Below are 8,794 nucleotides of genomic sequence, written 5' to 3' on the forward strand. Positions count from 1 at the left end.
CTGGCAGGTGGTGTGGTGGTTAAAGTGCTGGACTCTCACATGGCTAACCACAGTTCAAGTCCCAGACCTGGCAGCTTGTTTTCTCATTTTTCTTCTCGCTCTCACTCTGTCCCTCTCTGGTCAAATTTAAATAAATAAATAAATAAATTTAAATAAAAGAATTCTGAGAAAAAAAAAAGTATGCCCTTTTGGTACCAGCAGATGGCGTGGTGATTGGGGGCACTGGATACCCACATGGCCAATCACGGATGAGTCCTAGATCTGGTAGCTTACTTTCTTTCTTTCTCTCTCAATCTGTTCCTCTCTGGTCCAGTTGAAATAAATAAAGTTTTTTTTTTTTTAAGTATATACAGAGGGCGTGAAAGAGAGGGAAAGTGAGAAATTATCTCCAGGTGAGGATAGCCATGAGGCACTCCCTTCTCCTCCATTCTCCTCTTAGAATTTTGGACATGCACGTGTGCCTGGCATATTTTTCTTTTGTTGTGGGTTTTTAATTTTTTCTTAAAATATTTATTTATTTATTTCCATTTGTTATTATTATGGTTTTTAAAATTGGACCAGAGAGAGAGAAAGAGAAAGTGTAAGCGAGAAAGCAATCTGCCAGGTCCAGGACTAGAATCGCAGTTGGCCATGTAGGAATCCAGCGCCTTTAACCACCATGCCACCTGATGGTCCTTTTCTTTTTTTTTAATTTAATTTAATTTAATTTAAAATTTTTTATTTAATTATTTAATTTTGTTTATTATTATTGTTTTTAGAGAGAGTTTTTTTTAATAGGGCACATGCACATTCCAGAGATACAGAAAGCAAGAAAACACCCCCTAGAGGGGATGGCCATGCCACAATCTCTTCTCCATTCTCCTCTTGGGATCTTGGGCACACATGCACACACACTCGACATGAGTTTCAATCGTTGGGTCTGGGATTCAAACTGCAGTTGACTATGTGGGAGTCCAGCAACATAACCATTGCGCCATCTGCTGGTCCTTCTTTTTATTATTTTAATTTGATCAGAGCGAGAGAGAGAAAGTGAGAAAGCAAGCAGCCAGGTCTGGGGACTCAAACCACAGTCACCCATGTGGGAGTCCAGCACCTAAACCACCATGCCACCTACTAGTCCCATCCTGGCATGTTTTTCAAGCTGCCAGGTCTAGGACTCTAACCACATAGTTGGCCATGTGGGATCCAGCCACCTTAACCACTATTGCCACCTAGCTGACACCATTCTTCACTTGTCGTTTTGCCTTTTTGTTTCATTTTGTTTTGTTTTTATAAGCTACAAAGGGCGCATGTGCTCACTAGAGAGAAACAGAGAGGAATAAAGCATCCCTCTGTGGGGCATGTTCCACACCACAACCCCTTCTCCATCTCTCCATCCTGTAGGGATTTTGGGGTACACACACACACCCAGTGTGTCATTCAATGGGTCCAGGACTCAAATTGCACAGTAGGCCCTGTGGGATCAGGCTCTCTTAACTGGTAGGCCATGGGACTGGCCCTTCCTCACTTTTGAAATTTTGAGTCGTCAGAAAAGTCTTGATGCATTTTTGCATAGAAAAACAGAAAAATATGTTATGATGAGAGAGAGAGAGAGAGAGAGAGAGAGAGAGTAAAACCTACCCAGGATGACATAACATTTGAGATTTGAAGTAAAAATTTCATGAAGGTTTCACTCTCTTTCTTTGATATGTTATCACAGAAGGGAATCTGTGGAAGCAATTTCATTTTCAAATTACATTTTGTCAGCAATGTATACAAATATGACCTGAATTGCCCTTTTTTTAAAAAGGGAATAAAAGTAGTAGAAAATTTTTAAAAAATATTTAGCTATTAAGTATCTTAGTCTATTTCCCTTGGCTCCATAGCTTGAGCTAATTAAAATTATTTCAACAGAGGATCCTAGAATGCAGCTTCCATTTTTATCCCCCTGCCTGGGTTGGCTGTCATGTTCTTTGCTTAAATAATTAATAACCATTACTATGTGTTCGGCAGTTGAGGGAGAAGAGTGAGTAATCTAGGATCCCAGGACATTTGCACCATGCCTGTTCCCTTTGCATAAGCTTTCATGTGAGGCTCTTCATTAGCTGGCACCAGAGTATAGATCTGCCACCCTCAGCCTTTAGTATTTATTAACTATAGAAAAGAGCCCCCTCTGATTCCCCAGCTGGGGGGCAAATACTGCTGATGGGAAGTGATTTCCCAGAACAGTAATGAAGAAAGTGAGGTGGGGAGGGGTGTGGAGAAACATAACCACAACGTTCTTTAGGTTGAACAATCTCTGCTGGACTGAAATGCAAAATCTGCCAGTCACACAGCAGCAAAATCAGATCTCAGTCTACGAATCACAAAGGATTTCAGAAAACCCTTAGCTAAATATATGAATGTGAAACAGGAGGGCTTATAGTCTCTGGTAGGTTAGAAAATGGCTGCTATCTTACAGCATTAAAAGGCGGGATATTTAAAAGTAACAGGATCTGCTACAACAAACTAGTGAACAGTCTAACTCAGGAGGGCAGGAAGGAATTGCTGGTCAGGAATGGCCTAATCAGTCTCACCTGAATACACTGCTAACACTGCAACATGTACAGATGTGAAATTCATTGGTGTGTGCTGGTGGGAGACAGGGCAGCTGTTTTCTCACTTATTTCCTGGAAGTAGAGGCTATTTGCTTTTATTTATTTATTTTATTAACTTTATTTATTTTGCTATTGGGCACATGTGTTCACCCAGAGAGAGAATTCACCCTCCAGGGGGTGTGGCCATGCGGAAATCCCTTCTCCTCCATCTTCTCTTGGGATTTTGGGCATGCGTGCACACTTGAACCACAGAGTTAGCTATGTGAGATCCAGCTGCCTTAATTACCACACCACTGGCTGGCTTGGACTATTTGCTTTTCATGATGGTCATTTTTTTGGTCCCTACTTGAACAATTACCAGCAAGAAAAAAGGTGATATACAGACTACCGTGGTTAAAGGGTAATAAGCTGAGCATTTGGATCCAAATTAAGGCCTGTGTTGCTTTGTTTTTGTGAAGTGATTAGAATAGTTGAGGCCACACAGACAAAAATACACTTATAAGACATGTTGGCCCATCAAAACATTCAGCCAACGTGTGCCTGCGTGCCCAAGATCCTGAGAGGAAAATGGAGAAGGGATTGCTGCATTGCCTTTCCCACCCCCTAGGGGGAGGCTATTTTTCACTTTCTGTCTCTTCATCTCTCTCTGTCTCTTCGGAGAGTGCACATGCCCTATAGTAAAAATCTCTCTCTCTGAAAAATAATTCAAGGGCAAGCAGGTGGTGTGGTGGTTGGGGGTGTTGGCCTCCCTCATGGCTAACTGTGGTTTGAGTCCTGGACTTGGCGTCTTCTTTCTCACTTTCTCTCTCTCTCTCTCTGGTAAAATTTAAATAAATAAATAAATACATAAATAAAATAATTCTTAAAAAAAAAAAAAAGTTCAGCCAAAGAAATGAGTAATTATTCTTTACACTGTTCCCAAGCACATACAAGCAGGGTTCTGTGATGTTGGGAGGATCTACCCATCAGATGCTGCAGAGACCCAACACTCTGGGGGCAGACTGGCAGACAGCCAGATGTTCACAGCTGCACATGCCCCACTCATGACACAAAATGTGTATATTCACTGATCTACAAAACGCTTTCATCATTGTGTTTAATAATTCCTTATTATCTCCAAAGTGGAATTAGATGCCAAGTATCTGCCAAGGCCTAGCACAGGAGGACGGCAGACGCTGCAGCTATCTACGTCAGCTGTGCACTCACTCGGCCTCCTGAGCACTGTCTGTCCTCGGAGAAGTGAGAGCTGTACCAGTATAAACAGATGGCAAACATAGGCACCCAAAGAAGCAACTTTCTATATTACTGGAACTTCCTGTGACTGTTATTATTCACTACAGGGCACGTGTGTTGGCCAGGGAGACAGCGACAGAGATGGGGAGAAGGAAGCAACCCCCTATGGGAAATGATCACACTGTAATCTCTTCTCCCATCTCTCCCTCCTTTCAGGATTTTGGGTGTGTACATCTATGTGCCCAGTGTATTTCTCAAATTGCTGGGTCAGAAAGTCAAACTACATGGTCGACCATGTGGGATCTGACTGCTTTAACCAACAGCCCATGGAGCCTGCCCCACTGAAAGTTTTATCAATTAATGTTTAAAATCTGGTGGTTGAAATAAGAATGGGGGGGAGAGTGGCAGGTAGTGTGGTGGCTAAGGGCACTGGACTCCCACATAGTCGACTATGGTTTGAGTCCCAGACCTAGTGGCTTGTCTTCTCTTTTTCCCTCTATCTCTCCCTCTCTCTCACTCTGTCACTCTCTGGTCAAATTAAAATGAAATAAATAAATAAAGTCAAATAGGGGCTGGCAGGTAGTGTGGTGGTTAAGGGTGCTGGATTCCCATATACATTTATTTTAATTTGACCGAAAAAAGACACACACACACAGAGAAGGAAAGTGAGAAAGCAAGCCACCAGGTCTGGAACTTGAACTGCAGTCATTCATGTGGGAGTGTCCAGGGCCTTAACCACCATGCTACCTACTGGCCCAAATAAAATAATTATTTAAAAATAAATAAATAAAGTCAAATAAAATAACTCTTAGAAAAGAAAGAAACAATTGGGGGCTGGCAGGTGGCATGGTGGTTAAAGGTGCTGGATTCCCACATGGCCCACCATGGTTTAAGTCCCAGACCTGGTGCTTGCTTTCTCGTTTCTCCTTTCTCTCCCTGGTGAAATTAAAAAATAATAACAACAGATGAAATTAAATAAATAAATTTAAAAACGCAGATAATTTATTTTAAAAAGCATAAGAATTGCCTTTCAGTGCTGTGGCCGCAGCCATGTGTATGCTTAGGCTTCAGAAGAGGCCTGCCTCTAGTGTCCTCCGCTGTGGCAAAAAGCTCTGGTTCAATCCCAATGAGACCAATGAAGTTGCCAATGCCAACTCCTGTCAGCAAATCCGGAAGCTGATCAAGGATGGATAGATCATCCGCAAGCCTGTAACTGTCTATTCCCGAGCTTGATGCCGGAAAACACCTTGGCCCACTGAAAGGACAACATATGGGCATAGGTAGTTGAAAGGGTTCGGCCAATGCTAGAATGCCAGAGAAGGTGACCTGGATGAGGAGAGTGAGGATCCTGTGCCAGCTGCTCAGAAGATACTGGGAGTTGGGAACCAGCAGTTGGTGTAATGGCTATGTCACTGGACTCCCACATAGTCGACCGCGGTTCGCGTCCCGGACCCGGTGACTTAAAACTCACGCCGGGCACGTGTGCGTGCGTGCCCAAGATCCCGAGAGGAGAATGGAGGAGAAGGGATTGCGGCATGACCGCAATCACCCCTGGGGGGTGATTTCTCGCTTTCTGTCTCTATGCCTCTCTCTGTCTGTTTGGCGAGCACACGCGCCCCAGAGCGAAAACCTCTCAAAAAAAAAAAAAAAAAAAAGAGAAGAAACTGGGAGTCTAAGAAGATTGATCGCCACGTGTATCACAGCGTATACCTGAAGGTGAAGGGGAATGTGTTCAAGAACAAGTGGATTCTCCTGGAGCACATCCACAAGCTGAAGGCAGACAAGGCCCGCAAGAAGCTCCTAGGAGACCAGGCTGAGGTCTAAGACCAAGGAAGCATAGAAGTGCCATGAGGAACACCTCCAGGCCAAGAAGGAGGAGATCATCAAGACTGTCCAGCAGGTGGCATGGTGGTTAAGTCGCTGGACACTCCCACATGGCCGACCACGGTTCAAGTCTCAGACCTGGTGGCCTCCTTTCTCACTGTCCTGCTCTCTCTCTCTGTGTCTTTCTCTGGTCAAATTAAAATAAAATGAAAGGAATAAATAAAATAAAAATAAATAATTCTTTTTTTTAAAAAAAAAAAGACTGTCCAAGGAGGAAGAAACCAAAAAATAAAGCTCCCTGTCTCTTGTCTGTACACAGTGGCATTGGCAGTTACTCAGATAATCATTTAAAGAAAAATAAGACTTTATCTGCAAAAAAAAAAGAAAGAAAGAAAAAGAAAAATAAGACTTTATCTGCAAAAAAAAAAAGAAAGAAAGAAAGAAAAAGAAAAAAAAAAGAATTCTCATTCTTTCTTTCTTGGAGATTTCTGTTTGTTTTTGTTACCAAACTCAAATCAGGTTCGCTCACTCAAGCACTATAAAACCAAGCAATAGGCACATGGTGTGATGAAGGAAAGTACGGCTTTATTGCAAAGCGCAAAGCAAGGAGAGCGGGCAGCTCATGCTGAAAAGACCCGTTCTCCCCGAGATATTCCCCACGTGCGTTTTTAAGGACAAAATTAGGGGCAGAGGTCCTAGGCGCATGATCAGTTCAGTGATTGGTTCAAGAGGGCGAGATCATCTCCTGGGCATTCTTGATTGGTGAGGCTTTAGATAATCAAATTTCTCTTCAGGTGTCTGGAGCCATTCAGCTTGGAGTCTTAGAGCTCACAACTAGCAGTTTCCAGCCTATAAAACATCTTACATACTGAAATGAAAACCTTCTTTCCTGTAAGTGAGAGTTTTAGAGGTCAAATGGCCCTTATTTATGGTCCATGTTGGTCATTATCATAACCAAAGTCTGAAGACTTACTCCTTACTCTGGGCCATTACAATGCAAATGGACTTTGTATTTCAGGAATCCTAGAAAATACATTAGGGGGTCCTTGGAGAGTTTTTCTGTTTGTTTTGCTGTAGGGTCTGTGCACTTGTCAGAGAGACAGAAAAAGAACCCCCCCTCCCCAAGGAGGATGGTCACACCACAATCCCTTTTCCTCCATTCTTTTCCTGGGACCTTGGGTACACATGCACACACATCCAGCATGAGTTTGAAGCCACCAGGTCTGGAACTCAAACTGGAGTCAACTATGTGTGAGTTCAGCAACAAACCCATTATGCCATCTGGTGGTCCCTTATTTACTTATTTATTTATTTTGTGTGGAGGGCACTGCATATGGAAGCCATCTTGAGCTATCTGCCATCTTGGAAACCATTAGGTTTCACTTCCTCACTGAGCAAACCATTTCTCAGAAATCATGTGACCAACTGTTCTCCCCAGGGGTGGTTGGGTTTCTAGGCAACGGGAGAGATCCACCCACACCAATGATTGGTTCATGCTGTTCTATCTCATTTGCATTTCAGGCAACCAATCGGTGCCCACCGACCTGTATATAACACCATTTTTCCTCAATAAACGGAAGACAGAAGACTTGATCAGCACCTCGTATTGTCTCCACTCTGTGTGTGTATGCATGTGTTTGTCCCATCTCTTACTCCCTCCCCCAGGAAACCTGTTCAACTGTCCTGCAGGTCGGGACAATTTTGAGAGGGAATTTTGCTAGAGAGTATGTGAGCTCACTAAAGAGACAGACAGAGAAGGAGAGACAGAGAGCGAGAAATCCCTCCCCCCCCTCAGGGGCATGGCCACGTTGCAATCCCTTCTCCTCTTCGGATTTGGGGCATACATGTTCACATACCCAGCACAAGTTTCAAGCCTCCAGGTCCAGGACTTGAACCACCATCAGACATGTGGGGACTCTAGCAGCTTAACCACTGTGCTGCCTGCTGGTCCTGGTTCTCATTCTTTCTTTACCAGAAAGAACAACTGGGCCCGTGGTGGCATGGTGATTAAGATGGCTGAATCCTACATGGCTGACTGCAGTTCAGGTATCAGATCTAGCAGCCTAACAAGCTGCATATGCCCAAAATCTAGACAGGAGAAATGGAGAAGGGATTGTGGTATGGCCATCCCACATCACACTTTCTGTCTCCTGCAAGTGTACACACCTTCTGATAAACTAAACAAACAAATGAAACACTGAAAACAACAAAACTCTTCTTCATTAAGTACAAAGTCTCTTCCATTCTCACCCATTCTCACCTTGCAACTGCTCAGCTCAAGCAAGAAGGCCCTCTTATGGGACAAAAGTTGAGATCACTGTTACTAAGGACCTAACTGCTTTAAAATACAAGGCTATTGCGGTCAGTAGGTAGTGTGGTGGTTAAGGTGCTGGACTCCCACATAGCTGACTGCAGTTGGAGTCTTAGACTTGGTGGCTTGAGAATCATACTGGGCTCATGTATGCATGCCCCAAATCCGAGGAGGATAGTAGAAGGGAGGGGATTGCAGTATGGCCGTCTCCCCTGGGGAGTGAGGGCCCGGCGTGAGTTTAAGCCACCGGGTCCGGGACTTGAACCGCGGTCAACTATGTGGGAGTCCAGCGACATAGCCATTACGCTAACTGCCAGTCCCTCTTTCTTACTTCTTTCCTTCCTTCCTTTCTAAAGAGTTACTTTATTTCAACTTTATTTATTTATTTTTAACTTGGCCAGAGAGGGACAGAGTGAGAGAGAGAGAAAGAGAGCACACACAAGGGAAAGTGAGAAAGCAAGCCGCCAGGTCTAGGATTCAAACCACGATCAGCCAAGTGGGAGTCCAGTGCCCTTAACCACCATGCCACCTGCTGGCTCCCCTGACATGTTTTCCAAGCTGCTGGTGTAAAGATTTGAACTGCTTGGCCAGCCATGTGGGATCTGACTCTCTTAACCATTAGGCCATGGAACCAGCCCATGAGTTTATTCTGGAGCAAAAACTTTGTTTTAAATCCATGCATAGCTTTTTTCATCACATGCAGTTCCATGAGCTTTTTGAAGACTCCTCATTAACTCTCCTTTTCTGTAGCCTGTTGTGGCTCCACTATTGAGTCATACTTGGCCTGAACATTTTACTGTTACAGCTACTTCTTTGGTATAGGGGAAAAAAAAAATGTGTGTGTATGAGT

Source organism: Tupaia chinensis, unplaced genomic scaffold, assembly GCF_000334495.1.
Source record: "Tupaia chinensis unplaced genomic scaffold, TupChi_1.0 Scaffold000146_1, whole genome shotgun sequence".
Taxonomy (NCBI): domain Eukaryota; kingdom Metazoa; phylum Chordata; class Mammalia; order Scandentia; family Tupaiidae; genus Tupaia; species Tupaia belangeri.